Below are 24864 nucleotides of genomic sequence, written 5' to 3' on the forward strand. Positions count from 1 at the left end.
CAGGAGGTGGAGGTGGCAGTGAGCCAAGATCGTGCCATTGCACTCCAACCTCAGTGACAGAGCGAGACTCTGTCTCAAAAAATAAATAAATAAAATGTTAAGATAATAACCTGTCTTTCTGGGGACTCTCTCTCTCTCGCCGCCTTTGAAGAAGCAGACTGCCGTGTTGCAAGCTGCCTCATGGAGGGGATCAGCTGCAAGGAGCTAACAGCCGCCTCCAGTCGACGCTCAGCAGGAAGCTGAGGTCTTGTATCCAGCAGCCTGCATGGACTGAAAGCTGCTGTGTGAGCTTGGAAGCAGAGCCATCCACACAGCCGAGCCCTAGATGAGAACCCAGTGTGGGCTGACAGCTTGATGGCACTTTACAGAGGACCAGTTAGGCTGTGCCAACTCCTGACCTGCAGAAACGGGGGACAGTGGATCGTATTTGCAGCTGCTGGATTTGTGGGAATTTGTCACATGGCAATTGGGAGTCACACAGCCTGTGATGCCCCAGCAATCCGCACCTCCCCCGTCTCCCTGCCTTCACTTCCTACCACACTGCCCTGACTCCCTCTGCTTTAGCCACGTCAGCCCTCTGCTGTTCTTCAAAGCCACCAGGCCTGCGTCTGCTTCCCAGCCTTTGCTCTCACTGCTGTCTCCTCCTAGAGGGCCCTTCCTGCATGTAAATGCTTGACTCACTCCCTTGCTTCCTTCAGATTTTTACTTAAAAATCTTAGTAAAGACTTCCCTGGCTACCCTTTTAAAAATTGCAGCCTGCTTCCATCCCCCTCCCCAAGATGCCGTATTTCCTTTCTTCTTCTTCTTTCTTCCTTTTTTTTTTTTTTTTTTTTTTTTTTTTGACACAGGTTCTGTCACCCAGCCTGGAGTGCAGTGACATGATCTCGGCTCACTGCAACCTCTGCCTCCCAGGTCAAGTGAATCTTCTGCCCCAGCCTCCCAGGTAGCTGGGACTACAGGTGCACACCACATTGCATTTTTTTTTTCTTTTTTTGTAGATACAGGGTTTCACCATGTTACTCAGACTGGTCTTGAGCTCCTGGGCTCAAGTGATCCTCCTACCTCAGCCTCCCAGGCTTTCTTTCTCTCCAGTGTGTTTGCCTGTTTTATTTACTGCTGCATGCCCAGGTCACAGGAGGTGCTCACTAAGTACTAGCAGAGAAAACGAGTGAGCCATGGGGGTTCATGGATGGAGGGTGGTTATGATGATGAGCAGGAAGAGACTGGGAGGCTGGAGGCCGTTTTCTGGCTGTGGACCCCTAGAGTCAGAACTCTAACACTTTCCCTCGACACATCCTTTATGATAGAAAATGCAGTCATGCAGGTGGGGAATGAACAGTGAGTCTATTCCTATGTTCTGTAAAACACTGATGACTGTGGATATACATCTGGTTGCTTTAGGTGTGTGCAGTGATCTGCACAATGCCACACTCAGTAACTGGTCAGTAGCAACAGAAGTGCCTCTCCTTTCCTCCTCTTTATACACGAGGATGGCTGGATACAGAGCAGTCAAACTTGACCAAGGTCACTCTCATCATTTCATTCCAGACCTACGAGACAGAAGGGAGTTCTCCTGATGCTAGTCCCCAGCTGGAGAAAGTGGCTTGGTGCAAAAGCATCCCTAGGGGCAGCCAGCCTTCTAGGGAATGGAAAGGGAGGCAAGAGCTGTGGGTTCAAAGCCAGCTCCATTGGGAAGTGCAGACAGCCTCAGGACAGACCTCCACCCTGGGGAGGAGCCACCATGGTCACGTGGCTGAAAGCGGGTTGAATTCGGATCAGACAGGATGATGAGGGAGCTGCCACTTGCTGGATGCCAGTTGCCCTTGGCTGACACACAGAAGGGCAGGTGTGGTCCCGGCTCCCAGGGGAGCAGGGTCCTCTGGGCATTGGCCAGGCAAAGAAGAGCCGGAGAACTATGGTGGCCCCGCCAGGCCTTCCTCTGTCCAGCTCTCCTGTGCACTCCTCCTCTCCCTCCCTTCCCTCTTCTGCCTGACTCCCTCTTCTGGCACTGTCCTTTCTTGTTTCTGTTTCCCTTCTTTCCCTCTTGTCTTTACCTCCCTGGGTTTATTTTATTTTATTTTAAGTTCTAGGATACATGTGCAGAACGTGTAGGCTTGTTACATAGGTAAATGTGTGCCATGGTGGTTTGCTGCACCTATCAACCTGTCACCTACGTATTAAGCCCCGCATGCATTAGCTGTTTGTCCTGATGCTCTCCCTCCCTTCACCCCCATAACAGGCCCTGGTGTGTGTTGTTCCCCTTCCGTGTCCATGTGCTGTCATTGTTCAGCTTCCACTTATGAGTGAGAACATGCAGTGTTTGGTTTTCTGTTCCTGAGTTAGTTTGCTGAGGATGATGCTTTCCAGCTTTATCCATGTCCCTGCAAAGGACATGATCTCATTCCTTTTTGTGGTTGCATAGTATTCCATGGTGTATATGTACCACATTTTCTTTATCCAGTCTATCACTGATGGACATTTGGGTTGGTTCCATGTCTTTGCTATTGTGAATAAACATACGTGTGCATGTGTCTTTATAAAAGAATGATTTCTATTCCTTTGGGTATATATCCAGTAATGGGATTCCTGGGTCAAATGGTATTTCTGGTTCTGGACCCTTGAGGAATCGCCACACTGTCTTCCACAATGGTTGAACTAATTTACATTCCCACCAGCAGTATAAAAGCATTCCGATTTCTCCACAGCCTCCCCAGCATCTGTGTTTCTTGACTTTTTAATAATTGCCATTCTGACGGGCATAAGTGATATCTCACTATGGTTTTGATTTGCATTTCTCTAATGATCAGTGATGTTAAGTTTTTTCTCATATGTTTGCTTGCTGCATAAATGTCTTCTTTTGAGAAGTGTCTGTTCATGTCTTTGCCCACTTTTTGATGGGGTTGGTTTTTTTCTTGTAAATTTGTTTAAGTTCCTCATAAATTCTGGATATTAGACCTTTGTCAGATGAATAGATTGTGAAAATTTTCTCCCATTCTGTAGGTTACCTGTGCTCTCTGATGATAGTTTCTTTTGTTGTTCAGAAGCTCTTTAGTTTAATTAGGTCCCATTTGTCAATTTTAGCTTTTGTTGCAATTGCTTTTGGCAATTTCATCATAAAATCTTTGCCCATGCCTATGTTCTGAATGGTATTGCCTAGATTTTCTTCTAGGATTTTTATGGTTTGGGGTTTTACATTTAAGTCTTTAATCTATCTGAGTTAATTTTTGTATAAGGTATAAGGAAACCCCTCTTGTAGCAGTGTGGGGAGCGATTAGGAGTGGGATGGGACGGGAGGCAGAGTGAGCCATCTTGAGGCAGTTGTAACAGTCGTAGGGAGAGATCAGATCCCAAGATCTAGAGCTGGTCCACGAGCTCAGGGCTGGAAAATGTAGTTGTTTCTAGTTAATACTTCTGGAGTTGGAAAGAGTAAAGAGCTATATCAGTGTCAAGATCCCTGGTCGCTTGGGGCAGGGTATGATTTCTCCTCTGGAACAGATCTCATCGTGACCCTCTGGGTGTCTGGAGAGCCCAGAAAGAATCCCTTACTGTGGCCTGGAATCTTGCTGGTATTCCCACTGAGGACTGGTGGGGAGAGCCATCATCACCATGGCAGTCCCCACACCTTGCAACCTAAGTACCTGTGTGATTGGTGATGGGTGAGGAACAGAACGTCATTTACATACATAAAGAACGGCACACTGTTTTCCTCCTTGAAGAGGAGCTGGCCCTCCTCCCTGCTTGGCCATCATGCTCAGCCATTGGCCTGGGCTTGGTCGATGGGAGGCAAAGAATATGGGCCTTCTAATCAGAAGGCTCTGGTTTTGAGCCCCGGCTATGCTACATAGTAGCTGTGTGATCCTGGGGAAGCCACTTCAGTTCTCTGAGCTTCATTTTTCTCCCATGCAAGATGGAGGCAGCAGTTCTCTTGTAACCCAACTCTATTCTCATTACTTAGTGAATCTTACCTAAATCCATATCTTCCATTTTTTAAAATTTTTAATTAAGGTAAAATATACATGCAGTAAAATTTATACGTTTTAGAGTGTAGTTCTGTGAGTTTTGACAAATGCATACAGTTGTGTAACCACATCAAAATTGAGATGCGGAGCAGCTCCATCACTCCCCAGAATTCACAACCCTCCCCACACCTCCTTGCCGTCAGCCACCCCCCTCTCTGCCCCAGGCAAACTCAGATCTGATTTCGTCACTAAGGATTAGTTTTGCCTATTCTAGAGTGTCATATAAATTGCATCATACATATGTTATCTTTTATATCTGACTTTTTTCACTCAGCATGTTGTTCCATGGACCGGTAGTTGTTTCTGTTGAAGAGCAATATTCCATTGTATAGATGGGCCACCATTTGTCATCTAGTCACAATCCATGCACATTGGGTTGTTTCCGTTGAGGGTTAGAATCTCTAGAGCTGCAATGAACATTATTTTGCAAATATTTCAGTAGACAAATGATTTTATTTCCATGGGGTAAATAGGAATGCAATGGCTGAGTTGTATGGTGTGTATATATTGAACTTCTGAAGAAACGACCTGTTTTCCAAAACAGTTGTACAATTTTCCATGTCCCCCATAATATACGAGGATTTTGGTTGTTCTGCATCCTGGGAACATTTAGCATTGTCAGTCTTTTAAAATTTTAGTTATTCTAGTGTGAAATGGTATCTCATTGTGGTTTTAATTTGCATTTTTCTAATGGCTAATGATGTTGAGTACTTATGTGCTTATTGGTCATTTGGATAATCTATTTTGTGAAGTTCCTGTTCAAGCCTTTTGTGTGTCTACAATTTTTACGAGCGAGTTTATTTCTTCTTATTTAAACCTCACTTCTGGGCTCCAGACAAATATATCAATGGAATTCTTCATACTGCTGCTTGTATGTTGCAAAAGGACCTCAACTGAACATAAAGGTAAGCTTACAATCTTCTCTCTCACTCTTCCCCTTCCACTTTCAGACCTTGGCCTCTACCACGGACACATTCTCTAGTAGATGACCTCACCATCCACACAGTGGCACAGACCAGAAACCTAGGCAGCATTCCTGATACCCCTTCTCCTCTGTTTCCCTACTCCCACCCAATCCATCGCATTTCCTCCTATTTATTGAACCCAATCAATTCCTCCATCTCCACCACTGCCTAAGCCACCATGGGCTCTCACCTGCATTACCGCAATAGCCTCCTTCCTTCCTTCCTTCCTTCCTTCCTTCCTTCTTTCCTTCCTTCCTTCCTTCCTTCCTTCTTTTTTTTTTTTTTTTTTTTTTTTTGGAAAGGAAGCCTCTGTCACCCAGGCTGGAGCGCAGTGGCGCAATCTGGGCTCACTGCAACCTCCGCCTCCCAGGTTCAAGCAATTATCCTGCCTCAGCCTCCCAAGCAGCTGGGATTATAGGTGCTCACCACCACAACCCACTAATTTTTGTATTTTTAGTAGAGACAGGGTTTCACCATGTTGGCCAGGCTGATCTCGAACTCCTGGCCTCAAGTAATCCTCCCACCTTAGCCTCCCAAAGTGCTGGGATTATAGGCATGAGCCACCACACCCAGCCAATAGCCTCCTTTCTAACAAGTCTTATTCCCTTCAGGCTGTACTTCACATACCAATCAGTGTCAGGCCCTTAGAAAACACAGATGTGATTGTAAGACTCTCTTATTCAAATCCTTAATGGCATCCCATAACTTTTAATGTAATTATTTGTTCCTTAATGTGATCTATAAGACAGAGCCACGCCCCAACCAGACGGCTGTCTTTGAGCCACAGGCTCCTTGTGTCTCAGGGCCTTTGCACAGACTGCCCTGTGTTTGCAACACTCCTTCTCTCTTCTTTACCTCACTAATGCCTGCTCATTCTTCACATCTCAGTTCAAATTTCACTTCCTCCAAGAAGTCTACCCTGATCAGAGGCAAGATTAGGAATGCTCCAAGCTTTTTTCATAGACTTGTCTTATTAGAATGATGTATTTCTGGGACAATTCAACTGAGTATGTTTCTCTCACTAGACTAATAAGCTCTGCGGGGAACGAATCTGTTTCGTTTGTCATGCGTCCTGGGTACCTAACACCAGGACCAGCTACATAACATATGAGGCCCAGCGCAAAATGAAAATGCAGCACTTCTGTTCAAAGAGCAGGAAAAAGGCTGGGCATAGTGGCCCACGCCTGTAATCCCAGCACTTTGGGAGGCCAAGGCAAGCGGATCACGAGGTCAGGAGATGGAGACCACCTCTCCATGTTGGCCAGGTTGGTCTCGAACTCCTGACCTCAGGTGATCCACCCGCCTTGGCCTCCCAAAGTGCTGGGATTACAGGCGTGAGGTCAGTTGCGATGGCTCACACATGTAATCCCAGCACTTTGGGAGCCTGAGGTGAGTGGATCACGAGGTCAGGAGTTCAAGACCAACCTGGACAGCATAGTGAAACCCCATCTTTACTAAAAATACAAAAAATTAGCTGGGCGTGGTAAAAATACAACAAATTAGCTGGGCGTGGTGGCAGGTGCCTGTAATCCCAGCTACTCGGGAGACTGAGGCAGGAGAGTGGCTTGAACCTGGGAGGCAGAGGTTGCAGCTGGACAAGATTGTTCCATTGCGCTCCAGCCTGGGTGACAGAGCGAGACTCTCTCAAAAATAAATAAATAAATAAATTTAAATTATTGTTAATTTTTACAATTTGTTTTTGTATTGTAGGATGCAAGTTACAAATGAAAATATTAGCATTGACCTCATATGTAGAATCCACACAGTTACACAATTCACATTCCATAGCTCAGACATGTGCATGTGTTTCATTCTTATCAGAACAGTAGAGATGCTGCACAAAACTAGCTCAACTGTTTCTGTTTCACTTCCTGAGACCCACACACTCCAGCAACGCTCTCTACCTTGGGATCATGGACACTAAGGAAGGACTGAAAAGACAGGAGCTATAGGCTGCTCTGTCTTCTCCTTTCCTTGTTCCATACAAGTACTAAGGAGGCCTGGCCCTGCTTAGCTTCTGAGACGTGATTGGGCACCCTCAGGGCACTGTGTCCATAGTATCCTTCCCTTTCCTTTCATGTCATCTCAACACAGGGGTCGGTCAGCACAGGGAAGTAACTCCAGTAAGAGAGGATACGACAGGGCTTCTCCGCCATTTGTGTCTCCTCAAATGTCATTGCCTTCTTTCTGTGTACAAGCATGTTCTGGTTTCAGGAGAAAGTGAGGCCTCTCCAGTTTGTCAGAGCCCCGCTCACTCGGTCACTGACCTCCACTCGCCACAGAGTTTCCCGCACACCCCTCAGCACGGCTCCCCAGGGGCATGGAGAGGATTACGCAAATGGGGCAGAGGGAACGGCGGCCACACACATCACATGTGGCCCCTCTGCTCCTCTGCATGCTCCCTTGTCCTACAGGACTTCGCTGAGAAAACAGAAGTGTAAAGATATCATTATTAACGTGACAGCAGAGTGTTAAACCAGATGCAGGACACTTTCGAGTGCAGGACACTGGGGAATTGACTTCGCCGACTCAGAAGGTGGCCCTGCCTAACACGGCCACATAGTAGATGTTAATCAATGTATTAAGTCAAGGAATGAGGGGTTGTCACCTGATAGAAGATAAACAGTTCTTCGGGTTTTGACAAACTAAAGTCCTCTCTCCTCCGTCTCCTTGCAGATTCCACAAAAATGTCAGAGGGGCACCACTGCCTGTGATTGCCTGTCTTTCTGGAGAGGAGAGAGACACTTGCCCTAATATGTCAGAACAAGAGTGAGAGGGAGGGCATGAGGGGAAGCTGACAAGGCTTATCTGTGAATTAATCACCGCACTTTGCATGTACTGCAGGTAACACCTTGTAGCCTATGCTCTTAAGAGATGGTTCAAGTGTGAACTCAGCTTCATAGCTCACTGCCTTCATCCACCTCCATGCCCGCTCCGAAAGAGGGCTCGAGTTGAATCTTCATTAGCAGAAGGCCTCTGGGACCCCTCCTGGAGGGGTCCAGGAGCAGACAGAGCAGCTCAGTCCAGGTCAGAGCCACAGGTTGCTGGACCTTCTCAAATTCCTCATGTACTGCCTTGATTTTCAGCCCACAGTTCATCACATGCGGAAAGATCTCTGAGAATCACCAAGCCCAAGAGCCAGGAGACCTGTGTTCAAAATCTGGCTTTGTGTGAGTCTAGGCAAGTGATATCTTCTCTCTGGGCCTCATTATGTGCTCCATTAAATGAGAAAAGGAACTAGTTAAGTGGTCTAAAAGCAATGCTTCCCAGGAGCTCCGATGTCTCAGGACTTGCACTGGTCAGGACAGGGGAGATTCTCCTCAGCTTCAGTTAGCAGTAATAATAATAGGAGGCGAGGAACGGTGGCTCACGACTGTAATCCCAGCACTTTGGGAGGCCGAGGGTGGTGGATCATAAGGTCAGGAGATCGAGACCAGCCTGGCCAACATGGTGAAACCCTGTCTCTACTAAAAATACAAAAATTAGCTAGGCGTGGTGGCGCGTGCCCTGTAATCCCAACTACTCCGGAGGCTGAGGCAGGAGAATTGCCTGAACCTGGGAGGCTGAGGTTGCAGTGAGCCAAGATCGCGCACTCAAGCCTGGCGACAGAGTAAGACTCTGTCTCAAACAATAATAATAATAATAGGAAACACAGGGTACCCACTGCCCCAGGTGCCATCATAAATGCTTCACATACATTCACTTGTGCAGTAGTCACAATATTCCTATGAGATGGGTTTCAACTTCTATGCCCATCATCAGATGAGAAACTGAAGTGCTGAATGTCTAAGTGACTACTCAATGTCACACAGCTAGTAAATGACAAGGCAAGGATTCAAGCCTTTGAAATCTGGCTCTAGGGTATGTCTACCTAACTACACTATTCCTATTGTTTTACCTCCCTCCCTCCCACCCATCCATTCACCCACCCATTCATCCAACCATCCACCCACCCATTCATCCAACCATCCACCCATGCGTCCGTCCATCTGCCCACCCACCTATGCATCCATCTCGAGTTTCATGTAAGTGTTTATTTAATAAAGGAATTCTTCTGAAGAATTATAAAAAATAAAAAACTTGAAAACTACTCAATGTTGCTATTTAAACTGCAAAAGTCCCCAGGGGTGGGGTTCTATGACTCTCCCCACTTTCTGGGTCATTCTTGGAGAAGTTTCTGTGGGTGGGGGTGAGGAAGAGTTGGCAGCAATTAGAAGAAGAGAAGATTTTAAAGCAATTTGTCAAAGGTGACAACCTGCAGCTTGTGTGTAGACAGAGTGATGTAAGAAAGCTTGGGTGGCTTGGAATGTGGCTTCCTCCTTGCTTCCCTCCTTCTTGTCTCCTCCTCTAGGCAGAACTAGAAGGGGTATTAAGGATTAACTTGTATTATGAGACTCCAGAGGGCTAGACTCAGACCAGTGGATGAAAGACAAAGGAAGGTCGATCCCAACTCAATCTAAGGAAAATCTTTCTAGCCATCTTGTCATCCTAAAATTGAATAATCATCTCATGATGCAGAAATCTGTTGTCCTGGGAAAATTTGGGCAGAGCCTGCTGATCAGGAATGAGGTAGTGGGTGCCTGATGGGGTGGAAGGGTGTCTTACAGTGGGTGAGTCCTTCTTCCTCCCAAATCATGTGATTCCATTTCCACCTGGTTCCGCTGTGGGACTTTCAAGGCCCAGGGAAAGAGTATGGTCCCAGCCCACAGGGATGGGGGCAGTGAGGACAGGTTAGTAACCAGGATTCTCTGATGTGTAGCTCCAGCTTGGAGCTTTCTCAAGAATACTCAACTCACTACCATCATGCCCTTCTCAAAGCCAGCGTTAAAGAAAGAGGAGGCCAGGCTCAGTGGCTCATGCCTATAATCCCAGCACGTTGGGAGGCCAAGGCAGGAGGGTCACTTGAGTCCAGAAGTTCGAGACCAGCCTGGGCAACACAGGAAGACCCTGTCTCTGTAAAAAATAAAATAATTATCTGGGCATGTTGGCACACGTCTGTGGTCCCACCTACTTGGAAGGCTGAGGTGGGAGAATCACTTGAGCCCTGGAGGTCAAGGTTGCAGTGAGCTGTGATCATGCCACTGCGCTCCAGCCTGGGTGACAGAGCAAGACTGTATCTACAGAAAAAAAAAAAAAAAAAGAGGAAAATTCTTTCTATGCCCTTCTCACAGCAGGGCTTGCTGGATTGTTTAACATGTCTGTCATGGAGGCCTCTAACCTCCAAATCAAGGCCGGTCATTTACTGGGGCCGGGGGTGGGGGTGCAATAGGGGAGGGATGTTCCCACGTTCAGCTGGTCCCAAAAGTTCTGCTTAGACCTGGGCTCACTCCCCAAACAATTTGTCTAGCACTTTCCTGTGCATATAGAAGGTACAGATGTAAGCTCGGGGATACCAACACAGACCCAGTTCACAGATGAGGATAGGGAAGCTCAGAGGGAGAAAAACTCACCCCAGGTACCTTGACCAGAGGGACAAACTCAGTCTCCTGGCTCCAGGAAAGCTCTCACTGCTCCTACTAAATGCAAAATCTGTTAAGCATTTACTCTATGCAAGACATGGTGCTCCCACAACTCCATTATACCCATAGTACAGGGGAGGAAACTGAGGCTCAGAGAAGTTAAATAACTTCCCTAAGACCCCAATGCTGGGAAGGGGCAGAAGGAGAGTTCAAACCCATGCCTGCCTTTTCCAGAATCCATATTCTTTTCCACGACCGTATTCCACTTTTAAATCCAGAGAAGCTCCAAGGAAATGGTGTCCTGGGAGAAGGGGTGAGGGCCTGAGCGTTCCAGATGCTTAGTGCCTGGCAGAACTGGCTCCACCCATCAGGCAGACATCAGGGGAGAGTAGGGTTTCCTAGCTCAGAATGCGACTAGAACAGGGACCCAGAGACGCCTTCCCATCTCTAGGCTGTACACTGCATCCCCTCAATTAACTGTTGCTATGCGAGATGCAAAGAAAGTTGTACCTCAGGCTGCATTTAAGAGAAACCCTGACTGAGAAAACTCAGGGCAACCTGGTCTGAGTGGGGTTTCTGGCTCTGGCATGTACTAGATTTGGGCAAGTCACTTTATTTCTGTGCACCTCTGTTCCCTTTGCATACTTGGCATCATATCATCAAGTCCATTTTCAGGATCATTGCTAACTCCCTGCCCAAGTGCTGTCTTCACGTCAGAGGTCCTAATGTGTGGTGCAGAGAAACAGGGGCAGGGGCTCAGAGTAGGAGATGTGGGTTTCAGCCCCAGCTGTGCCTCCATCAGCTGTGTCACTTCAAGCAACTCGCCCGCTCTATCTGGGCATCATTGGCCGTATCTGAGAAACAGGAATAATAACTGTGCACGTCTTGTGTATCACTCACTTAGAATCAAATAAAATGACTATGCACTGACATGCATTGTTTATCCTCACAGTAACCTATGATGTGGATTCAGTTATTGCCCCCACTCCATGGTTGAGGAAACCAAGACCCAGAGAAATTGAAAACCATAAAGTGAAATACAAATGCTGGCTGGCTCGGATTATCATCACTACTTCAATATACTAATAAAGCAAACGCCTATGGAAACAGGTCCAAAAGGTTACAAGGAAAGGCTGTATTTGCTTTATTTCCCTGAAGGATGATGGCCTGGTTTATCTGAAGTCCAGCCACAGAACACATAAGTGTGTGTGAGCCAGAAGCACTAGCCACTCCGGTGTGCACGTGTGGTTACAGCAGGGTTAGCTTCTGTTCTGCCCAGAGGCAGAGGGCTGGATGAAATGACCCCTGAACACCCTCTCTAGTCACACAGGATTCATCAGAACATCTGGGCAGGAGAAGATTTCCCTTCCCCATCCCCCTGCCCATCTAGAGAGCTGTCCAGCCAGATCCTGGTGGGAAACCCGGACTTATGTGCTGAAGTGAGAGAAAGTTCCCCTGGGGTAATGCGGCTCATTGGCAAGAAGGCCGTGCCTTCCACTCTTGTCAGGTGGTTGAGGGAGAGGGAGGCACTGAGTTAGTACCCAGGGTCAGAAAAATCAAATGCCTTGCTGTTCTTGCAGGCAGTCCTTGGACATTAAAGCCTCTATCAATGTTCCTTCTGCTTCCATCAAGTTATCCTGGAATTGTGATCTTAAAATGTACATGTCAGAGCTAAAAAAGGAAATCTAGAGATGGCCTCATTTTATAATCTCAATTTTAAAACATTTTATTGTTGATTATACATACACGTGGAAAAAGTACATTATATATTATATATAATCTATGTGTACATGTAATGTAGACATATATACAAACACACGCACACACAATTCAACCAAATATCTTACACGGTCATGTAAAAAGTGAGACTTCCAAGTCCACAGGGGAAAAATTTTTCTTTCTCTTTCTTTTTTTTTTTTTTTTTTTTTTTTTTTTTGAGACAGAGTCTCACTCTGTCCCCCAGGCTGGAGTGCAGTGGCAGGATCTTGGCTCACTGCAACCTCCAGTTTAAGTGATTCTCCTGCCTCAGCCTCCCCGGTAGCTGGGATTACAGGCACCTGCCACCATGCCTGGCTAATTTTTGTATTTTTAGAAGAGATGGGGTTTCACCATGTGGGCCAGGCTGGTCTCAACTCCTGACCTCAAGAGATTCGCTTGCCTTGGCCTCCCAAAGTGCTGGGATTACAGGCGTGAGCCCCACACCTGGCCCCAGCTGGATTTTTAAAAGCCAATCCAACTAAATGTTATCTGTGACAAAAGCACTTTAAATTTCAGGATGCAAATAGGTTAAAAGGAAAGGATGGAGAAAGATGTCACGTGCTGTGTTAGTTTTCTATGGCTGCCATAACAAATTATTACAATGCAAGTGTGTGACTTAACCAATACAAATGTTCAGTCTTACGGTTCTGTAGGCTAGAAATCCAGTGTGGGTCTCATTAGGCTAAAATCAAGGCATTGGCAGGGCTGCATTCCTTTCTGGAAGTTAGTGACCTTGTCTCTTCCAGTTTCTAGAGGCCACTCACATTCCTTGACTCACAGCCCCTTCCTCTATCTTCAAAGCAGGCAACAATGGGTCCTTCTCATATCACACTGCTCTGACCATCGTTGGGCTGGCTCACATCTTCTTAACAACCACAGCCAAAAAAGGTCACCTGCCTTTAAGGAATTATGCCATTAGCTTGGCTCCCCCTGCACAGTCAGAGATTATCTTGCCATCTCAAGGTCCTTCATTTTAATGCTGTCTGCAATGTTCCTTTTGCCATCGAAGGTAACATGCTCACAGGTTCCCGGGATTAAGACGTGGACATTTTGGGAGAGTCACTATTCTACCTACCAACATGTAGTGAGAAAACTGGAGTGACTATCAGATAATTTCACGTGAAAAAATCATCACAATAGAACATAAATTGGAACACATAAATGTTTCAATCAATTTGAAAAGACTGAAATCATATGGAGTATGTTCTCTGACCACAAAGGAATTAAGTTAGAAATCAATCATAGAAATACTTGGAAGTAAACAACACACTTTTAAATAACAAGGGATGCTATAAAATATTTTGCACTGAATGAAAGTGAAAATAAAATTTGTGAGCTGCAGGTAAAGCAATGGTTGGTAGGATGTTCACAGCTTTGAGTGAAGTGAAAAAAGAAAAAAAATCTAAAATCAATAATCTAAGTTTCCACCTTAAGAAGTTAGCAAAAGAAGAGCAAATGGAAACAAAAGTAGGTAGAAAAAGGGAAACAGTAAAGGTAAGAGTAGAAATCAATGAAACAAAACGGACACACAATAGATAAAAATAACACCAAAAACTGGTTCTTTGAAAAATATCATAAAAATGGATAAATTTCTAGCCTGACTGATTTTCTAAAAATACACAAATTACCAATCTCAAGAATGAAATAGGGGACACCATGGCATGGCCTACAAACATTAAAATGTTGTAGGAAAGTATTAGAAACAACTTCATGCCAACAAGTTTGAAAATGCAGACGAAATGGATACCTTTCTTGGAAGACACTGTGCTGATTTCTAATTGCAGCTGTAATAAATGACCTCAAACATAGAGACTCCAAACCACACAGATTTAGTGTCTTACAGTTCCAGAAGTCGGAAGTCCTAAACTGGGTTTGTTCTGGCTGAGATCGAGGTATTGGCAGCACTGGGTTCCTTCTTCAGGCTCTAAGGGAGAATCTTGGTCCTGCCTCTCCCAGCGTCCTCAGGCTGCCAACATCCTTGGCTTCTGGCTCCCAGCAGCAACCGCATCACTCCGACCTCTGGCTTCTCTGGTCGTATCTCCTTTCTGACTCTGACACCCCTGTCTCCCTCTCACAAAGGCTTGTAATTACATTGGGTCCACCCACATAATCCGGGAGTAACTTCCCATCTCTGGATCTTTACTTCAAGCACATCTTTAAAGTCATTTTGTCGTGTACGATAACACATTTATAGGCTCGGGGGATTAAGACATGGGCATCCTTGGGAGGTCATTCTGCCTACGGAGACACAAACACTAAAATGGATCGCCAAAGAAATAGAATACCTGAATAGCCCTATATCTATTAAAGAACCTCAATGTGTAGTTTAGAATCTTCCCACAAAGAAACCTCCAGGCAGACACGGCTTCACTCTGTCAAACATTTAAGGAAGAAATGAATCTTAACTCGTCATACTGAACACACAAATCAATGCAAAATAGATCATAGGCCTAAACGTAAGGCAAAAACTATAAAATCTCCAGAAGGAGTATAGGAGAACATGTTTATGACCTTGGGATAGGCAAAGGATTTTTGACAGGACACAAAGAACATGAATCATAGAAGAAAAATTGGTAAGTTTTCCATCAAAATAAAAACCTTTGCTTTTCAACAGATAATATTAAGAAAATGAAAAGGCAAGCCACTGACTAGGAGAAAATATTTGCAATACATACATCTGACAAAGACTGCTTTCCAGAATATATAAAGAAGTCTTACAACTCAAAAACAAGACAAACAATTCAGTAGAAACTGTAGGCAAAGAAGATACACAAATGGCCAATAAACCCATGAGAAGATGCTCAACAGCATTAGTCAGGAGGAAAACACTTACTAAAACCATGCTGAGATACAACTACTCACCACTCAAATGGATTAAATAAAAATGGGATGAAAACACCAAGTGTTTGCAAGGATGTGAAACATCTGAATCTCTCATACGTTGCTTGAGAAAAGAAGAATAAGTACCATCACTTCGGAAAACCATGTAGCAGTTTCTTATTCCATTAGACACATACTTTTATATGATCTAGGAATTTCAATTCTATATTTTTACTCTTAATAAAACAAATGAAACATATTAAAATGTATGTCCACACAAAAACTTGTCCATTAATAATCGTAGCAGCTTTATTCAAAATAACCAGAATCCAGAAACAACCAAAATGTCCATAAACAGGTGATGACATGAATTATGGTACATCTACTGTGAATACAACTCTAAAATAAAAGGAACAAATGGATGATAGCTATAACAGAATGGATGAACCTCAAAAGTATTATGCTGAGCAAAAAAGAAAAACACGGCCAGGCATGGTGGTTCACACCTGTAATCCTAGCACTTTGGGAGTCTGCTGGCTTTCCCCCACTTCCCTGGGACCTGTGTGAAGCAGCAGAGGCAGCCATAATCCCTCTTGTAGCATAACTCCACTGACCTGAGAACAACCCCCCATCCCCCACAGTGGCCGCAGCAAGCCCTGCCCTAGGAGAGTCTGAGCTCAGACATGCCTAACACTGCCCCAACCTGATGGTGTTTCTTTACCAGCCCTGGTAGCTGAAGACAAAAGACTTGAACTCATGGGAGCTCTATGGCCCTGCCCACCACCCGAGAAACCCAATATTTATCCAGGTGACCTTAGGGCAAGCTTGTATCCACCCCTATACTACCACAGCTAATGCTCTCTTGAAAGCACCACCTCCTTGCTGGAGGCCAACCAACTCAAGCCATTACAGCAACTCATAGCAGAACAACACTGCTCCAAAAAAGGAGAAAACAACAGCTAATTCGACTGCCTGTAACATCTTGGCTCCCCAGAGGCCCTAAGTCTGTCCATGTAACAACATCATTGCTAGTATAACCAGCATTCAAGAAAACCAGTGCACTAAACACAACTACAACCAAGGACTCTGACAGAGTCCACTTCACTCCCCTGCTACCTCCACCTGAGCAGGTGCTGGTATCCACAGCTGAGAGACCTGAAGATGAATCGCATCACAGGACTCTTTGTGGACACTCCCAGTAACAGCCCAGAGCCTGGTAGCCCCACTGGGTGGCTAGACCGAGAAAAGCAATGACAATCATGCAGTCCAGCTTTCAGGAAGCCGCATCTCTAGAGGAAGGGGGAGAGCACCACAACAACGGATCACCCGTGGGACAAAAGAATCTGAACAGCGATTGAACCCCCTTGAACCCCAAATCTTTCCTCTGACGTAGTCTACCCAAATGAGAAAGAACCAGAAAAACAATTCTGGTAGTATAACTAAACAAGGTTCTATAACACCCTCAAAAGGTCACACTAGCTCATCAGCAATGGATCCAAACCAAGAAAAAAATCTCTCAATTGTCAGAAAAAGAATTCAGAAGGTCAAGTATTAAGCTACTCAAGGAGGTATCAGAGAAAGGTGAAAATCAGCTTAAAGAAACTTAAAAAATAATACAGGATATGGATGAAAAAATCTCCAAAGAAATAGATCTCATAATTAAAAAGCAATCACAACTTCTGGAAATGAATGACACACTTAGAGAAATGCAAAACACACTGGTAAGTTTCAACAATAGAATCAAACAAGTAGAAGAAAGAACTTCAGAGCCCAAAGACAAGGCTTTTGAATTAATCCAATTTGACAAAGACAAAGAAAAAAGAATTTTAAAAATGAACAAAGCCTCCAAGAAGTTTGGTATTATGTTAAATGACCAAACATAAGAATAATTGGTATTCCTGAGGAAGAAGAGAAATCTGAAAGGTTGGAAAACTTATTTAAGGGAATAATTGGAGGAAACTTCCTCGGCCTTGCTAGAGATCTAGACATTAAATACAAGAAGCTCGAAGAACACCTGGGAAGTTCATCACCAAAAGATCATCACCTAGGCACATAGTCATGAGGTTTCTAAAGTCAAAAAGAAAAAAGGGATCTTAAGAGATGTGAGGCAAAAGTATCAGGTAACCAATAAAGGAAAGCCTGTCAAATTAATAGCAGACTTCCCAGCAGAAACTCTACAAGCTAGGAGGGATGGAGATCCTATCTTTAGCCTCCTTAAACAAAATAATTATCCATCAAGAATTTTGTATCCAGTGAAATTAAGCATCATAAATGAAGGAAAGATAAAGTCTTTTTAGACAAACAAATACTGACAGAATTCACTACCACCAAGCCAGCACTACAAGAACTGCTAAAAGTAGTTATAAATCTTTAAACAAAACCTTGAAATACACAAAAATAGAACCTCCTTAAAGCATAAATCTCATGGGGCCCATAAAACAAGAAAACAATGAAAAAACAAGGTATTCAGGCAACAGCTAGCACAATGAACAGAATAGTACCTCAAATCTCAACACTAACATTGAAGGTAAATGGCTCAAATGCTCCTCTTAAAAGATACAGAATGGCAGAATGGATGATAATTCACCAACCAAGTTTCTGCTGTCTTCAAGAGACTCACCTAACACATAAGGACTCAGATAAACTTAAGGTAAAAGGATGGAAAAAGATATTCCATGCAAATGGACACCACAAGTGAGCAGGAGTAGCTATTTTATATCAGACAAAACAGATTTTAATGTAACAACAGTTAAAAAAGACAGTGAGGGACATTATATGATGATAAAAGGACTAGTCCAACAGGAAAATATTACAATCCTAAATATACATGCACCTAACACTGGAGCTTCAAAATTTATAAAACAATTACTACTGGCCCAAAGAAATGAGATAGAAGGCAACACAATGATAGTGGGGGACTTCAATACTCCACTGACAGCTCTAGACAGGTCATCAAGACAGAAAGCCAACAAAGAAACAATGGACTTAAACTATACCCTAAAAACATTCATCAGCACATGGAACATTCTCCAAGACAGATCATATGATAGGACACAAAACAAGTCACAATAAATTTAAGAAAATCAAAATTATATCAAGTACTCTCTCAGACCACAGTGAAATAAAATTGAAAATGAACTCCAAAGGAACTCTCAAAACCATGCAAATGCTTGGAAATTAAATAATTGGTTCCTGAACAACCTTTGAGTCAACAATGAAATCAAGATGGAAATTAAAAAATTCTTTGAACTGAATGATAATAGTGACACAACCTATCAAAACCTCTGGGATACAGCAAAAACAGTGCTAAGAGGAAACTTTGACCAAGGCAGGCAGATCACCTTAGGTTGGGAGTTTGAGACCAGCTTGACCAACATGGGGAAACCCCGTCTCTACTAAAAATACAAAATTAGCTGGGCGTGGTGGTGCATGCCTGTAATCCCAGCTACTTGGGAGGCCAAGGCAGAAGAATTGCTTGAACCCTAGAGATGGAGGTTGCAGTGAGCTGAGCTCTTGCCATTACACTCCAGCCTGGGCAACAAGAGTGAAAGTCCATCTCCAAACAATAAAAATAAAAAAAATTTTTAAAAGAGGAAACTTCACAGCATTACAGTCCTACATTTAAAAAAGTCTGAAAGAGCACAGACACACAGTCTAAGGTCACACCTCAAGGAACTACAGCAACAAGAACAAACCAAACCAAACCCTAGCAGAAGAAAAGAAAAAACAAAGATCTGAGGAGAATTAAATGAAATTTAAACAAAAAAATAAAAAAGATAAGGAAAACCAAAAGCTGGCTCTTTGAAAAGATAAACAAAATTGATAGATCATTAGTGAGGTTAACCAAGAAAAGAAGGACAAGATCCTAATAAGCTCAATTAGAAATGAAACAGGAGATACCACAACCTACAAAACAGAAATACAAAGAATCATTCAATGCTACTATGAACACCTTTGCAAGCTAAACTAGAAAACCTAGAAGAGAGAGAAAAATTCCTGGAAATATACAACCTTCCTAAATTAAACCAGGAAGAAATAGAAACTCTGAACAGACCAATAACAAGCAGTGAGATTGAAATCGTAATTTAAAAATTGCCAAACCAAAAAAAAAGTCCAGGACCAGATGGATTCACAACTGAATTCTATCAGACATTCAAAGAAGAATTCTCAACAATTCTACTGAAATTATTCCAAAAGATAGAGAGAGAGGGAATCTTGCTTAAATCATTCCATGAAGCCTAATATCAAAACTAGGAAAGAACATAACAAAAAAAGAAAACTACAGACCAATGTCCCTGATTAACATAAATACAAAAATCCTCAACAAAATACTAGCCAACCAAATCCAACAGCATATCAAAAAGATAATCCACCATGATCACGTGGGTTTCATACCAGGGATACAGGGATGGTTTAACATCCACAAGTCAATAAATGTGATACACCACGTAAACAGAATTTTTTAAAAAATCACATGATCATCTCAATAGACACAGAAAAAGCATTTGACAAAATCCAGCATCCCTTTATGATTAAAAACCTCAGCAAAATCTACATAGAGAAAAGAATACGTTCAGGTAATAAAAGTCGCCTATGACAAACTCACAGCCAACATTATACTGAAGGGAGAAAAGCTGAAAGCATTCCCCCTGAGAACTGGAACAACGTAAGGATGCCCACTTTCACCACTTCGATTCAACATAGTGCTGGAAGTCCTAGCCAGAGCAATCAGATAAGAGAAAGAAATAAAGCACATCCAAATTGGTAATGATGAAGTCAAACCATTGCTGTTTGCTGATGATATGATTGTATACCTAGAACACCCTAAACACTCACCCAAAAAGCTCCAGGATCTGATAAATGAATTAAGAAAAGTTTCAGGATACAAAATCAATGTACACAAATCAGTAGCACTGCTATACACCAACAGCAAGCAAGCTGAGAAACAAAGCAATAACTTAACCCCTTTTACAATAACTGCAAAAAATAAAATAAAATAAAATACTTAGGAATACACCTAACCAAAGAGGTGAAAGATCTCCACAAGGAGAACCACAAAACATTGCTGAAAGAAATCATAGATGACACAAACAAATGCAAACACACCCCATGCTCATGGATGAATAGAATCGATATTGTGAAAATGACCATACTGCCAAAAGCAATCTATAAATTCAATGCAATTCTCATCAAAATACCATTATCATTCTTCGCAGAACTAGACAAAAAAAAAAAAAAAAAAAAAAAAAAACCTTAAATTCATATGGAACAAAAGAGCCCACATAGCCAAACCAAGACTAAAGAAAAAGAACAAATCTGGAGGCATCACATTACCTGACTTCAGACTATACTACCAGGCTATTGTCACCAAAACAGCATGGTACTGGTATAAAAATAGGCACATAGACCAATGGAACAGAAGAGCAATCCCAGAAATAAAGCCAAATACTTACAACCAACTGATCTTTGACAAAGCAAACAAGAACATAAAGTAGGGAAAGGACACCCTATTCAACAAATGGTGCTGGGATAATTGACTAGCCCCATGTAGAAGAATAAATCTGCATCCTCATCTTTCACCTTATACAAAAATCAATTCAAGATGAATCAAATACTTAAATCTAAGACCTGAAGTCATAAAAATTCTAAAAGATAACATCGGAAAAACTCTTCTAGACATTGGCTTAGGCAAAGAGTTCATGACCAAGAACCTCATGACCAAGAAAAGCAAATGCAACAAAGATAAACAGAAGGACTTAACTAAACTAGAAAGCTTCTGCACAGTAAAATAAATAATCAGGCTGGGCACGGTGACTCATGCCTGTAATCCCAGCACTTTGGGAGGCCAAGGCGGACAGATAATGAGGTCAGGAGATCGAGACCATCCTGGCTAACACGGTGAAACCCCGTGTCTGCTGAAAATACAAAAAAATTAGCCGGGCATGGTGGCAGGCGCCTGTAGTCCCAGCTACTTGGGAGGCTGAGGCAGGAGAATGGCATGAACCTGGGAGGCGGAGCTTACCCTGAGCCAAGATCACGCCACTGCATTCCAGCCTGAACAAGAGAGCGAGACTCCATCTCAAAAAAAGAAAAAAGAAAAAAGAAAAGAAGAAGAAGAAGAAATAATCAGCAGCATAAACAGACAACCCACAGAGTGGGAGGAAATTTTCACAACTATGCATCCAATACAGGTCTAATATCCAGAATCTATATGGAACTCAAACAAATCAGCAAGAAAAACAAATAATCCCATCAAAAAGTGGGCTAAGGACATGAATAACAATTCTCAAAAGAATATATACAAATGGCCTACAAACATATGAAAAAAATGCTCAACATCACTAATGATAAGGGAAATGCAAATCAAAACCACAATGCTGGCCATGCATTGTGACTCACACCTGTAATCCCAGCACTTTGGGAGTCCTAGGCAGGTGGATCATCTGAGGTCAGGAGTTCCAGACCCACATGGTGAAATCCCCATCTCTACTAAAAACACAAAAATTGCCAGGCATGGTAGCACACTCCTGTAGTCCCAGCTACTTGGCAGGATGTGGCAGGAGAATCACTTGAACTCCAGAGGCTGAGGCAGGTGAACCCAGGAGGTGGAGGTTGCAGTGAGCTGAGATCAAGCCACTGCACTCCAGCCTGGGTGACAGAACAAGACTTCACCTCAAAAAAATAAATAAACAAAAAACAAACAAACAAACAAAAAACACCACACAATGCAATACCACCTAACTCCTGCAAGAATGGCCATAACTAAAAAATAAAAAAATAATAGAGATTGGCATGAATTTGGTGAAAAGGAAACACTTTTACACTGCTGGTGGGAATGTAAGCTAGTACTACCACTATGGAAAACAGTGTGGAGATTCCTTAAAGAACTAAAGGTAGATCTACCATTGATCCAGCAATCCCACTCCTGGCTACTCATCCAGAGGAAAAGAAATTATATGAAAAAAAAAAAAAGACACTTGCACACATATGTTTATAGCAGCACAATTCACAATTGCAAAAATATGGAACCAGCCCAAACGCCCATCAATCAATGAGTGGATTTTAAAAGGAATGAAAAAATGGCATTGGCAGCTATGTGGATGGAGTTGGAGATCATTATTCTAAGTGAAGTAATTCAGGAATGGAAAACCAAATATCATATGTTTTCATGGATAAGTGGGAGCTAAGCTATGAGGACTCAAAGCTTTAAGAATGATGCAATGGACTTTGGGGACTTGGGAGAAGGGAGTGGGGTAAGAGATAATAGACTACACATTAGGTACAGTGTACACTGCTCAGGTAATGGGTGCACCAAAATCTCAGAAATCACCACAAAAGAATTTATCTATGGAACCAAACACCACCTGTTCCCCAGAAACAGTTAAAATAAAAATAATCATAGTAATTTTAAAAATAATAAAAAAATTGAAAAAAAAAGACACGAAGTGGTGTATACTGTACAATTTTTATGTGAAATTCCACAGCAGACAAAACTAACATATATTGGCAGACAGCAAGTCAGTGGTTAACTGGAGCTGAGGATGAGAGGAACTGACTAAAATAGGGCATGAATATTTGTCAAAATTCATTGAACTGTGCACTTAAAATGGGAGCATATCATTGGATATAAATGATAGTCAACAAAGTTGTTTTTCTAATGAAGAAAAGTTTTTAAAATAAAAATTATTGGTCCCCATTCCTAGTGATTCCAATACAGCAGAATTGACATGGGGCCCAGAAATCTGCATTTTCAACAATCCCCATGGATAATTATGCTGCGGGCTGTTTCACTTATCGTATTGGTCTCTAATTTGCTGTCCAAGCACCCAATTCTTGGACAGCAAATCAACTAGGCAAACAAAGAAAATTCAGAAAAAAAGAGTTTTAGTTTTTGTGTGCCCTTGTTTCATCCCCCAACCTCCATTCTTTAGCTGGAATGCTGGTCACTACCAAAGCATCCTCTTGTGTGCTGTTTCCCCTAACCATGAGCTCAGCTGTGGATATGCTTCCTTTATTCATTCTTTACAAAAGGAAGTTTGCTAGGCAGATAAATGGGAGAGAAGCAAAATAAAAACACATCACAAATGCAGATAAACCAATATATTCGCAGAGCACAAGGTCATTCAAGTCTGGCACCACGTGGTGGGGGGGTGGCCCAGCTCACTGGGCACATGGTACCCATAAATATGCCTACCCTGGGGGAATGGAAGGTTGACAGGGAGCCTGATGGACATGTGTGTGAAGAACGGAACAGCACAACAACAAACATGCGAAGAGCAACCATAGCCCTTCCTCCTTCCCATCCCATTCCTATAAAAGAGGAAAGAACAACTCATTGCCTTCACTGGGCGTGTTGGTATGCATCTGTAGTCCCACCTACTCAGGAGGCTGAGGCTAGAGGATTGCTTGATCCCAGGAGGTCAAGGATGGAGTACGCTATGTTCCTGCCACTGCACCCCAGCCTGGGTGACAGATAAGACCCTGTCCAAAAAAAAAAAAAAAAAAAAAAAAGAAAAGAAAGGGAAAGAAAATAAAAGAAAAAGAAAGGGTCATTTCCCTGCCGAATTAATTTAAACCAAGTGCTCTATTTGCATTCATTAGTTTTTTCCCTGCTGCCTAATGCATCTTTCTCATCTCCGACCCCTGTTCTGTCTACCTGTTGAAATATTTCCCTTTCTTCATGGCCCGACTTGAATAACACCCTCTGTCAGAACTCATCGGATCAACACGGGCAAATGAATCCTCTCCCTCCCCTGAACTCTGTGGCCCTTGGCTTGAAGAGGTCTTACAGAAATCTTGACTTGTGTTTTACTTATTCATGTGCATGGCGTATCTACTCTATTGAGATTGGAATCAACCTGATCATAGAAACGATAACTTATGATCTATGCTAGACGTGGCTTGCATAGATTCTGGTACATTACTTTGCACCTAGTGGGTGTTTTACGTGTGATTATTGTAGACACTAATGAATGATTCAATCAATGCTGATTAATGTCTCTGAGCTTTTCCTCATGCTGCCTTCCCTTTCTGGAAAACCCTTCCCACATCAAGGGTCACTTCCTCCAAGAAGCCTTCCTGGATCTCCAAGCTGCTGGCTCCTCTAGCACTCTGAGCAAACCTCTACCTGATTACTCACCACCACCATACGTCAAAGTTAATTATTTATAATTTATATATGTATATAAAATATATATATATAACCAATTTCAGCCACTTATTTATAAGCTTCAAAAAGCCTAAGATTCCATTCTAGTCATGCTTCTCTTACCACCATCTAGCCCAGTGTTTGGTAATAGTGTGCATCTGTTTGTCAAATAGAATGATCTATTCAGAAGCTTCTGGAAGCGTTAGCTCCTTGCCACAGAGGACCTGTTTTATTTAGTGTTTCTATCAGGAACTGCCAAAATTGTCTTTAAGTCTCACTCCCAGAGAAAATCCAGCATGAACAGCCTTCCCATCCCAAGTTTAGTCATGGATGAAGGAAGGAGCAGGACCAGATGCTCTTTAGGGTCCCTCAGAGCCCCAGGATCCTTGGGTTCCAAGGAATTCCCCCGCAGAATAGATTGCTGCGAGCAAAAGAGGCGAGGGTGGCCTCTCCTCAGCGGGTATCTAGATGAACCCCAGCCTCTGGAAGGCCTGGTCCTGGGCAAAAAGAATTCACGTCCCTTCAGGGCCCCACGCCTTCCTCTCCTCCAGCACATTTCTCTTCTTTGCTCCACTTTCCCTTTTTCTGCTTCCTCTCTGACAGCCTCTCCCCTTCTCTTCCTTTCTTTTCTGTTTCTCTTCTCCTACAGGTCCCACCGCACCTTCCCAGTATCGCTGCTTCCCCTTCGCCTACTT

At 43.2% G+C, this 24864-nt stretch overlaps 1 protein-coding gene across 1 annotated transcript in view; it reads right to left on the minus strand.

Moving 5' to 3' along the window:
• The window catches only part of WASHC1 (WASH complex subunit 1), a 108233-nt gene that overhangs the window by 34850 nt on the left and 48519 nt on the right, over positions 1–24864 (minus strand). The gene's annotated exons all lie outside the window — the stretch shown is intronic.

The sequence above is a fragment of the Macaca thibetana genome, chromosome 11 (genome assembly GCF_024542745.1).
Source record: "Macaca thibetana thibetana isolate TM-01 chromosome 11, ASM2454274v1, whole genome shotgun sequence".
NCBI classification, from domain to species: Eukaryota; Metazoa; Chordata; class Mammalia; order Primates; family Cercopithecidae; genus Macaca; species Macaca thibetana.